The 12,009-nt window shown below is 48.4% G+C and overlaps 1 pseudogene; it reads right to left on the reverse strand.

Moving 5' to 3' along the window:
* Window positions 1-1,509: 1,509 nt before the first annotated feature.
* On the reverse strand, window positions 1,510-10,352 carry LOC144123704 (uncharacterized; annotated as a pseudogene).
* Between the last annotated feature and the right edge of the window lie 1,657 nt (window positions 10,353-12,009).

Consider the following 12,009-nt stretch of genomic DNA (forward strand, 5'->3'; position numbering starts at 1 on the left):
CTTTGGTCAAAGAAATGTGGCACTGAAATCAAAGAAATTACCTCACAATTTTTGACGACCACACTTCTAAAAAGCGTTTTATAAATTTGTACTCAATATTTTGCTATAATTTTTCGTCACGAAACTAGACTTCAGGGCTAGGAAATAAAGTAATTCTAGAAATCAAAAATTTTCACCAAATCGACCAGCTTAACAAGAGGACAAGTCGGCCTGGCTGGTGCGTGGTCATGCGGCTAAAAACAGCGCTAAGCGAGACAGGAGATCAGGTACACGACGCTGTCCCCACTTTTCGCACAGCGCGACACGTACGTATGTCAGCAGACGATGAGCGCATGTCTGCTCCAACGAAACAAGGCCAGCACTTCCCCTCACTATTGTCCCGAAGTAAAATCATTCCGGCTAGTGCAGATTGTCAAAACTTATTTTATTCAATGCCTAGCGCATAAATAAACGGCAGGAACGCTTTCTACATGTTTACTACTAACCATATATGCAATACAGTGGCAAACTATTTCTCTTTATAGGCATCACGTGGCCAACGCGTGCTCGTGTACTTCAAGAAATTACTAAGTTGGAAGCATCGACCATTGCTATGATTCGCAGAAACTGGAAACGCGCCTACAAGCCTTGAAAACCCGCGCTCAACACCTATCCGCGACGCCACTCCCCGACCTTTTGCCTACCACGAGCTCGCTAGCGACTGCAGCGCCACCTCGTTTGTTTACAAACATGCAGGAGGTATATAGCCTCGGTGTTAGTCCACGTAAGCCTTGTCGTCGTCTTCTCTTCTCCACCAATCATCTTTCTCCACCTCGCTGAATGCTTCTCCACCAATTATCTCTCTCCACCTCACCGAATGCTTCTTCTTCCTCTTCTTTACTCTTCGGTTAATTCACGTCGTCTTCACACCATTTTCCTTTAAAATTTAATTTAGGCTCCTTAATATATGTGATACCATGACATGAAATTTTAACCTTGTCTTGATTTTAGCCATCAATCAGATAACCTTCGCCTGGTTACTTCTACCCGCATAAACTTTTCTTTCCCTTCATGTTCATAAACCCCAATGCTTTCGATAAATCAGCCCCGCTGCTTTCCAGTGTAGGGCGAAGCCCTTTATAGAAAAGTATAAGTGTTCAGCCGTTTCCTCCTCCTCTCCGCACGCAACGCACTACGTGTCTATCTCCTGGTACCTGACTCTATATGTCTTAGTCCTCAAAACTCCCGTCCTGGCCTCAAACAACAAAGAGCTTTCCCTACAGTTATCATAGATATTTTCTTTATAACGAAGAACAGAAGCGCCCTCTGGAGAATAAAAAATTCAATATAAAAACGAAACTGAACACAACATACTCCCCCCTTATTTTTAGTGATCAGTTGTTAGTATTAGTAAGGAAGCCCAAGGAGGAGGAGGATGGTTTTTAATGGAACAGGAGAGTTCGACTTGGCATGCACATTGTACTTATTTACGCATATTTGCAGGCTATGCACACAACGTCAGACCGCCAACTAATAGGTCTGATAGTCTTGGAGCCAGTCCGGTGGCCGCAGCTCTCGCGTCGGCTGCTTTGAACGTCGCACTGTCCACGATGGCGACGGGCTCGTAGACTGCTGCTGCCAGGAGACCGAGCCTGCGTTCTGTGGGAGGCGGCTGTAGCACAACAGGCTGCGGCCCATCAGGAGGTCGAGGCGGCGGCGTGGCACTAAATTGGCCTGGTTCACAGGTGCCCCTCTCTGGAACACTGGAAAGCTTGGATGCATTCCACTTACGGCCGTCTCAAAGTCGGAAAGAGGCTAGTCACCCCCCCCTCTCGATCACTTTAGTTGGTGAAGAAAAGGCGCAGTCCCCCTTGAAACGATCGGACGGTTTCCTGATACGGACGAAGTTGCCTACGGCTATCTTCGTCTTCTTGACAGCTTTCCTTTTGTCCGTGTAGTGCTTGCTGGTCTGCTGTCGACGCCGGACCCTTCGACGGAGTCGCGCCAACTAAGCAAGTGCTGGTGCTGAGAAACCCACGACATCCATCCTGGTTCGGGGCATTATACCATGCATGGATGGATGGATGGAAGGTAGGAACGTTCCCTTTGAAACGAGGCAGTGGTAGTTGCCACCATGCTCAGGTTTTTTCCTTTATTTTAGTTTAACTCTGCTTTAAGTTGGTAATAAAATTCGCCATTCTCGTTAAAATACGCCTTCTTGCACTTTAAAACTTATGTCACCTCTTTGCTTTTGATCCACCAATCCTCCAATCGCTTTTTGCTAATTTACACCGCAGATTTATTTACATGACTATGGTTATTCCTAAACCCTAAGGCCTCATGAAGAGTGACTATGAGTGCATCTACATCGGGATGGTTACCATCACATTTTAGAATGAGCTGTTTTATTGTTTCTATAGATTTACCACACACAGCACATGTGTCGGCTTCTTCGTTAAATTTCTTTTTGTAGCTGCACGTTCTAAGACACCATGACCTAGCTTCAAAGAGGAGGGCACTGTCTCTTGAGTTATCATAAAACGTTTCCTTCCTGATCTGCCTGTTCCAACATCGATATAGTTCTACACTATGCTTCTTTTTCATTGAATCGATCCAATGTTTACCTTCGACATTCTTAACCAGTCGGTTAATGCTCTTTCTTTCTCCTTCCTCGTATCTGGCAAACTTACTGGCCAGATTTCTAGTTCGTCTCCGCCACTGTGTGTCAACGCTCTTTCTGTACAGGTATTTAAATACCTTAACTGCCCACCTGTTATTGTCCAATTTCCTCAGGCGTTCTTCGTATAGTACTTTACTTTGAGCTTTCCGTGCTTCGAACGTTGCCCAGCCCATAGCCCCTGCACGGCCTCATTTGTGGTTTTCCCGTGGGCACCTAGTGCTAATCTTCCAACAGTTCTCTTATTTACTTCTAATCGCGACTGAACTTCATCCCTTAAGCATAAAACCGCATTTCCGAAAGTAAGCACCGGCACCATTATTCCTTTCCAAATACCTCTGAGGACTTCATACCTGTTGTACTCCCACAGTGCCCTATGTTTCATTATCCCGGAATCTCTTCGTCCTTTTGCTATGAGAGACTGTTCGTGCTTTTTCGTGTACATATGCCCTTTGTTTACCCATATCCCGAGATATTTGTACTCGGCACCTCGGGGTGTTTCACGGCCTTGTATTGCAAGCTCCTGATCAGTTCTGCCGTTGAAAACCATCACACCTGACTTGGTTGCGCTAAATGTGAAACCTATACTATCTACTTCGTCTTCACAGCAATTCACCAAAGTTTGAAAATCTTCCTGGCTATCTGCTAACAGTCCAATATCGTCCGCATACATTAAACCCGGTAGTCGTTGCTCAACAACCTTTCCGCCTAATGTGTACGACAGATCATAACCTAGATTGCTTCCTTGTAGCCTTCTTTCCATACTTATCATATAAAGCACAAACAGCAGCGGTGATAGAGGAGAACCTTGCCTTAATCCTTTGTGTACCTGGACAGTTGTTGTACTCTTAAATCCTTCCCATGTTATTTCAACTTCATTTTCTCGATACATTTCCAGTAGAAAATTAATTACCTGGTGACCGACACCTTCACTTTTTAATATGTTCCACAGGAGTTCCCTGTTCACGTTGTCGTGTACACCGCTTATGTCCAGGAAGGCTAAATACAGAGGTCTCTTTTCCGCCTTAGCTATTTCTATGCACTGGGTAAGCACGAACAGGCAATCATCTAAGCGCCTATAACTTCTGAATCCGTTCTGAAGTTCTCCGAGTATTCTATTACTTTCTACCCATGACTACATATTTATTTTCACCGCCTGCATTGCCAGCCTTTATGCAACTGATGTTATTGTAATCGGTCGGAAGGATTTTATGTTCGTCTTATTGCCTTTGCCTTTATAAATGAAATTCATTTTACCCTCGTAGCGACGTCTTGTCCATATGTGCTCCGGTAGTTAACATAATCAATAGTTCGACGAAAGTTCGTCTGGTCAGGCATTGTATTAAAGAAAAAGGAATGCGGTCACTGACCATGTCATGAAATTCAAAGACGTTTCGGAACCTCGTACGGGTTCCTTGATCACTGAGCGGTACAAGAAATTGTCGCTACTTATATACGTAACACGTGGCGCAAGGAGCGTGCGTAGATGGGTGGCATGGTTCCTTGCACCAGGTTCATGGTAGCTGGTGTCGATTGTATGATAAGAGATTCCATCAGCCGCCGAGATGACACGTTCCTTTCCTTCGCGATGACACTGTCGTGGTCCCAGTCAATCGTATGAGTATGCTCTTGCACATGCTCGGCAATGGCGTTCGTCGTGTGATTATTATTTCTGACGTCACGTTTGTGGTCGTTAAGCCTTCTGGAGAACTTTCCTGTTTCGCCAACGTAAACCTGGGGGCAATCAGCACATGGGATCTGGTAGATGACACCTTGAAATGCTTCAATCGGCAGTTTATCTTTCACGTTCACGAGCTGGTTACGGAGCTTGCTGGTCGGGATGTGGGCAATGCGCATGTCATATTTTGCAAACACGCGGGATAGTGCTTCGCTGATTCCCTGTACGTAAGGAATGGCAGCACGCGCCTGGAATGTCTTTTCTTTAATACAATGCCTTACCAGACGAACTTTCGTCGAACCATTGATTATGTTGACTAAGCTGTTCTTAAAGTTTCCGCTTTTCTGCCCACACTACCTGCAGCTCTTTTTCTAGGGCATCCATACGTAGCGCTAGGCTGGTGTTCGCTTCGTCAGCCCTATCCAGGTGTGCGCTTAATATGCAGCATTTGCACATAAAATCCGCGCCTGCGGCCTCCTCTACAGATTCGAACCACGTTTCTTTCAAATTCACCGACGCCTCACACTCCTTGCATTCAACCTTCAGTTGCTTGACAATCTTAGCAGCACTCTATTATTACTACCACAAAATGCTAGAAAAGAAAAAAGCCACTTGCAACCACGTGCTCAAATAAAATTCTGCCTACCGCAAAAGGCAATCACCTAGAAAGGAATACTAACTACCTGTCTAAACCAGTTAACTCACAAATGAGCCCTGCAAATCTATAGCTGCAGGCTGGAAACTGCCCGGTCGTTAGGTCGCTGACCTGCTCTTTCGCGAGCACTTCACCTAAACAGCCTCGATCTAAAACTAGCCTAAATCTAAGCTCTCAAAATAATAAAGGAAAGAACTCATCGATTTGTCGTAGTCACGGCGCTCTCGCAATCGTCCGTCCGTCCAGTCCCGGTCACCACGCGTAATCCGAAGAGCACCTAAACTAGCGTCCGCACCGCACGGCTGTCAACTGTCACCGCACGGCTGTCAATGCAGCGGAACTGCTGGGGCGTAATCCGAAGAGCACCGAAACGAGCGTCAGCACCGCACATCTGCCGGCTGTCACCGCACGGCTATCAATGCACGGATGGATTGATGGATGGATACGGCTGAACCCTTTAAATCGGGCGGTGGCTCAAGCCACCTATCCATGACTTATGAAATTTTACTCCTCTCTTGATTTTAGCCACCAATCAGATAACCTTCGCTTGGTTATTTCTATCCGCTTAAAATCTACTTTCCCTTCACTGTCCTTAAACCCCAATGCCTTGAATAAATCAGCCCCACTGCTTTTCACTGTAGGGTGAAGCCCTTTCCAGAAAAGTGTCAAGTGCTCAGCCCTTTCCTTCTCCTCTAATCACGCAACGCGCAACGTGTCTATCTCGTGGTACTTGACTCTATGTCTTAGTCCGCAAAACTCCCGTCCTGGCCTCAAACAACAGAGTTCCCCCTACAAATACCATAGATATTTTCTTACGCAATTACCTGCTTAAAAATCCTGTATGTTCCCAGTGCTGATTTGGTCAGCATTCCTGTTTTCCACAAAGATCTCTGTTTCTTTAACCTTTTTCTTAACTGATAGCTGCTGCAGCAGAACTGCTGGGGCGACCCCTGTGGTGGTCTGCGGATATGCATCGGTAAATGGCAAGATATTCTGCGACTGCTTGCCGGAGTGGTCGTCTTTCAAGGAGTGCGACTTGAATGAAGTTTTTCAATGTGCAGTTGAACCGCTCTACTTGCGCATTCGCTTGGGGATAGTATACCGAAGAATGTGAAAGACGGATGCCTCTGTTTTGCAGGAAGATGATGAATTCACATGAAGTGAACTGAGGTTCATTGTCACAAAATATCTCTTCTGGATAGCCTTCACGGGCGAAAACACTTGTTAAGAAGTCTTTCACGGTACTCGTAGGCACTTCGGTGCAAAAATGTGCCTCCGGCCATTTAGCATGGTAGTCAGTGAGTGTTACAGCAAATCTGCTGTTGTAAGGTGCATGCGCCAAAGGACCAACAATGTCTAGGCCAAGCTTGTGCCACGGCCGCTCAGGCCATTTAATAGGGTGCAACGGCGCTGACAATGTGTTGGCGGACTTATCTGCCTCCGGGCAGATGTGCAGTTTTTACTGCCATTTCCACTTGCTTATCTATTCGTGTCCACCAGAACCGCCCAGGCAGTCGCGCCTTCGTACGCATGATACCCGGATGTGTCTCGTGCGCGTTTCCGATGATCTGAGCCGTGAAGGAGGACGGAACAACGAGGCGCTCTGCATGCAGTATCAGGTTAACAACAGAAAGTTCTTCCGGAATAGGGTAGAATTGTTTCGCCTCTTCTGGTATGTACTTCTTTGGCGGCCAGGAACTCGCCACGAATAACTTGATGGTTTGCAGGCAACCGTAGTCGAGGGCATCCTGCCTGAACTTCTCCTTTGACACGCAGGCTGGCTCAATAAACGAATCAATTTCTTCCTCCTTAGCAATCTCTGCTTCCGAGGTAGGTGCTGGCAGCCGAGAAAGTGCATCTACTACAGTGTTTGTGAACCGCTTGCGGTATTCAACAGCGAAATTGTAGCAAAGCAGTCGTACACTCCAGTGTGCGATTCGGAGTGGGCGTCTTTCATGTCCTTGTGACGTCAGCAAGGACACCAGTGCCTGGTGGTTGGTCCAAATTGTGAAATGGTGACCCCGAAGGTACGTGTGCCTTTGCTCACATGCCCAAATACATGCAAGGGCTTTTCGGTCACCGTCTGAATATTTCTTTTCCGCAGGCGACAGTGTACGAGATGCGAAAGCGACTGTGCGGAACTCGTGGCCACTTTGTTGCTGCAGGACTGCTCCCAGCCCACAGTCGGACGCGCCGGTCGACACAATGACTGGAAGTAACGTATCGGACATCTGGAGGACTGTACTCAACAATAGTATTTCCTTGACACTCCTGAAACTGTTGTCTGCTTCGGCTGACAAGATGAACGGCTCATGTTTAAGAAGTAAGATTCTCACAGGCGCGACGTTTAAGAAGTAAGATTCTCACAGGCGCGACCAGTTTGCCAAGTGAGGAACAAACTTGGAGTAGTATTCTACTAGACCTAGGAACGAACGGTGGGCGGCAACATCAGTTGGTACTGGTGTGTTAACTATGGAGTCTACTCTCTCTGGAAGTGGCGAGATACCACGTGCAGTGACCTTATGCCCTAGAAACGCAAGTTCTGGAACGTCGAAGTGGCATTTGTTGTTCAATTTCAGGCCTGCGTTCTTGATCTTTTGCAGCACTGTCTTCAAGTTTGAAAGGTGTTCTTCTGTGGTCTTGGGAAAAATGATCACGCCATCAACGTAGAACAACACGCCAGGGCAGCGGTCGAGGATTGTCGCCATCATCTTCTGAAATGCCGCTGGGGCAGAAGCCAACGCAAAGCAAACTCTTTTAAAACGGAAAAGCCCGTCATGACTGACGAAAGCCGTCAGATCCCTGCTGTCGGAGTGCAAGAGAACCTGATGGTAAGCGGAAGCCAAGTCAAGTTTTGAGAAGTGTGCAGCGCCTACCAAAGCGTGTAGCAGCTCCTCTGCGTGGGGCAATGGGAAACTGTAAGGAACAATAGCTTTGTTCGGCTCTCGAAGGTCTTCACTTGCCCTGATGCTACCATCTTTCTTGTCAACGACAACAATGGGGAACACCCATTCAAAAGCATCGATGCTCTTGATGATGTCAAGTCTCAGCAACCTCTGAGGCTCATTTGATACTGGTGACCGGAGAGAATATGGCAGACGGCGAAGCTTGGAAGCTACAGGCCACACGCCTTTCCGCGTATTAGACAGTTTTAGCTGTGCGTACGCAACGGCTTAGCGTACGCAAGGAGTTTGCGGGGACGGTAGTGCGCATGCGCAGAACGCAAGCGCAAGCCCTGCGTCTTGCGTGCGTACGCTAGCCAGCGGACTTTGCGTTGCGGCGCTTGCGTGGCTTGCGTACGCTAACTTTGACAAGATGGCGGCGCCCTGGTCGCTCGCTTCGGAATAAATACATGTCGCCGCTGGATTCTCCGACGCAATAGCTCGCTGAAATGGTAGTGGTTCGCTTTTATTTCGCCTACTCTTGCCCACACGCAGCGGTATAAGCGATAACTAGCCCCAGTTTTTCAGATAATTTGGCGATTTTCAAGCTCCTAGGCCTAACTATATGCAGTGTGTTTTCCTCGTAGCAGCGGCACCTGGCAAAGTAGTTTTCTGGCTTTTAGCCAGTTCTTACATTTTCTTCGGTTTGCATAGTTTTTCTTCTTGGAACAAAAAAGGTTCGCAATGAACTCTTACTGGTTATCAGTAATCACGGATGAAATTTTCTTCAACCGAGCGTTGGTATGCTTTGACGTCTTGTCACTAGATGGCGCTACGTGTGCCTGAGGGACGCTACGGCTCGGCCAGCTAAAACTATAATTCGGAGCGGACAGCGTAACGCACGCAGCGCCGTAGCGCTTTGCGTACGCAAGCACTTGCGTACGCACAGCTAAAACTGTCTATTGATGCGATGCGTGAGCTCGTTAGCAAGACCCAACTCGGGACTGAAAAGCGAACTGAACTCATGTTCTAAGGCTGACTTGAGATCTTTGTTACGGGGCTGCGCGCTTGACGGTGTGGAAATGGAGCGGGATAGCGGATCAATGACAGTCGGCAGCAGAGCAACGAACGTGTATAAGCATTTAAGAGCAGAACCCTCAATACGAAGTTTCAAGGCTTTAATGCCGTCAAGGCCGATCAGACAAGTTCCTCGGTAAACATAAAAACGTAGTGACGCTGTGCGGCCTTTAAACCGAACGTCTGCCTGGAAACAACCTAGCACGGAAATCGGCCGTTGAGAGTAGTCAGAGTGACATGCGGAGCAGGCAGGAGCGGAACGCTCTGAAAATACCGACTGAATTCTTGCTCCGACAGGATTGAAACAGACGACCGTGAATCAACAGGGAATGTCAAAGTTACATTCTCGACTTGCACTTGAATATAAATTCCGCTACGCACGGAACGTTGCACAGTCAAGACTTGCTCAGCACTGCTAGATGACGAAATATCTTCATGAAATTCAACTTCACGAACTCGGCCTTGCATTTGAGTTCGTTTGCTGTTGCATATCTTTTGAAAGTCGCCCTTGCGACCGCAAAACGAACAAGTCTTGCTGTGCGCTGGGCACTGCGGTGCTGATGTTTTGGTCGCGCGAGCCGCATCGGAAAGAATGTGGTGAACCAGAGCGGCTACTCTGTTCTCGGTTCCGCTCAGGGGGGCGGTTCCGCTGCGGCGCACGTGAGCAGACCGCGCTCCTCGTTGAATTCTGCTGAAAGGGGCTGCCGGCTGTGCAGTTCTTTTCTGCGAAGAATGCGAGGACGGTTTACGACGCTGCCGCAATAAAATTGCCTCGACCGAAGCAGAAAGCTCCTTTAGCTCTTCAGCCGCCTGCTAAAACTTAAGTGCAATTCGAACTGAATGCTGGAATGACAGTGTGGAACCTTCGAGCAGTAACCGCTCACGTACGCGGTTGGAAGCTACGCCGGCAACGAATTGATCCTGCAGAGCATCATCTTGCGAAGCAAACGAACAATGTGACGCTAGCTCCCGTAGAGCGGCAGCAAAGTCATGAACGGACTCGCCTGTGTTTTGGCTGCGGCGGTGGAAGCGATGACGCTCGACGATAACGTTGCTCGACGTCGAAAACTGGTGCCGTTATGCGGCAAGTGCAGAGCCGTATTCGTCAGGAGAGGCCACCATAGAGAAATATACTTTATGGGGCCACGACAGACTTGTCATAGGCGAGTGCTTCGGCACTTGGCGCTGCCGGTGCTGCGGAGCTGGTCCCCGCATGTAAGCTTTGATAAACACGCTGGCCCTCCGCCCCCCAAAATGCAAAAGAATAGCCTTGCGTTGCGCCAGCTTGAATGCGGCGGCTTCGGATGCCAGCAAGTACACTTTAAACATCTGCTCCCATGGCAATTTCGGACGGCCGGGCGTCGGAAGGAAAAACGGTGGCGGTGCAAGCCCGGTGAAGCTCATGGTGGGCGGATCCGGATGCTGCAGAGGGGCGGGGGTACGTTCACAACAACCTAGTCGCCAATATAGTATTTTCGAAGGTGGCAGTCAGACTCCAGCCGTCCCGATGCACAAAAAAAAGTTAGCTGTGGCTTAGCTCGGCTATGCCAGGATATACGTAGCGTGAGATACGCTGAGCCGCTGAGCATCAACTGCCGCTCAGCAGCAATTTCGTTCTCCTTCTCCATGGCTATGCAACACTGGCAAACGCACCGCTATATGCATACTCCCACCGATACCTCTGCGCATGCGCACAAAATGAGAGGCACTATCAAGCGGCTCCGGCACAGCGTCAGACTTGGCAACTGGGCGACGGAGGCGCACAGCTGGGCACACGCCGGCGCCAGTGTGTCTGCCGCGGCTATGACGCACTCTTTAATGACCGGTGATGCGAGCGCGCGCGGCGGCTCTGGCGCGCCATCTGTGTGCCGTGTGACGTCACTGCTCCTCGCGCATGCGCAGCACGGCTCTCCAGGAGCCACGCGAAGCTGCTCATCTCGGCCAGTGTAGGTCACGCTACAAAAACCCGTTTATTCCCCCCGCCCACACACACACACGCGCACGCACGCACACACACACACACACACACACACACACACACACACACACACACACACACACACACACACACACACACACACACACACACACACACACACACACACACACACACACACACACACACACACACACACACACACACACACACACACACACACATATATATATATTTATAATAAGGAAGCGAATAGTCACCGAAACCAAGGTGCATAGGGGAATGTTTTCTATTTTTTCAAAATTTCTAATGCCAATCAATTGGCTTAAAGAGAATTACCTATAAACAAGCAGAAAAAACAACCATGCCGCCGGTAGGATCCGAACCCACGACCTCCGAATATCGCGTGCGGTGCTCTTACCAACTGAGCTACAGCGACGGCTGTCCAATCTGCTGCTTTCGTGTTTATTTATGTTTACATGTAAGCGAACCTTGAGAGTGTTCACCAGCTCCACCCTCGTCCATAGCGGTGGACCTAGCACGTCCTGTGATACCGCTGGATGGATGGATGGATGGATACGGCTGAACCCTTTACATCGGGCGGTGGCTCAAGCCACCTAGCCATGTCTTGTGAAATTTTACTCCTGTCTTGCTTTTAGCCACCAATCAGATAACCTTCGCTTGGTTACTTCTAACCTCTTAAAATCCACTTTCCCTTCACTATCCCTAAACCCCAATGCCTTGGGTAAGTCAGCCCCGCTGCCTTCCACTTTAGGGTGAAGCCCTTTACAGAAAAGTATGAAGTGTTCAGCTGTTTCCTCCTCCTCTCCGCACGCAATGCACAAAGTATCTATCTCCTGGTACCTGACTCTATACGTCTTAGTCCGCAAAACTCCAGTCCTGGCCTCAAACAACAAAGAACTTCCCCTACAATTATCATAGATATTTTCTTTGACAATTTCCTGTTTAAAGGTCCGGTATGTTTCCAGTGCCGATTTCGTCAGCATCCCTGTTTTCCACAAAGCTCTCTCTGTTCCTTTAACCTTTTTCTTAACCGATTATTGCTGATTTGCCCCCTTACTGCTGTCCAGATTTTTGCTTGTCAATTTTCTAGTTCGCTTTCTC

The sequence above is a fragment of the Amblyomma americanum genome, chromosome 3 (genome assembly GCF_052857255.1).
Source record: "Amblyomma americanum isolate KBUSLIRL-KWMA chromosome 3, ASM5285725v1, whole genome shotgun sequence".
Classification (NCBI taxonomy): domain Eukaryota; kingdom Metazoa; phylum Arthropoda; class Arachnida; order Ixodida; family Ixodidae; genus Amblyomma; species Amblyomma americanum.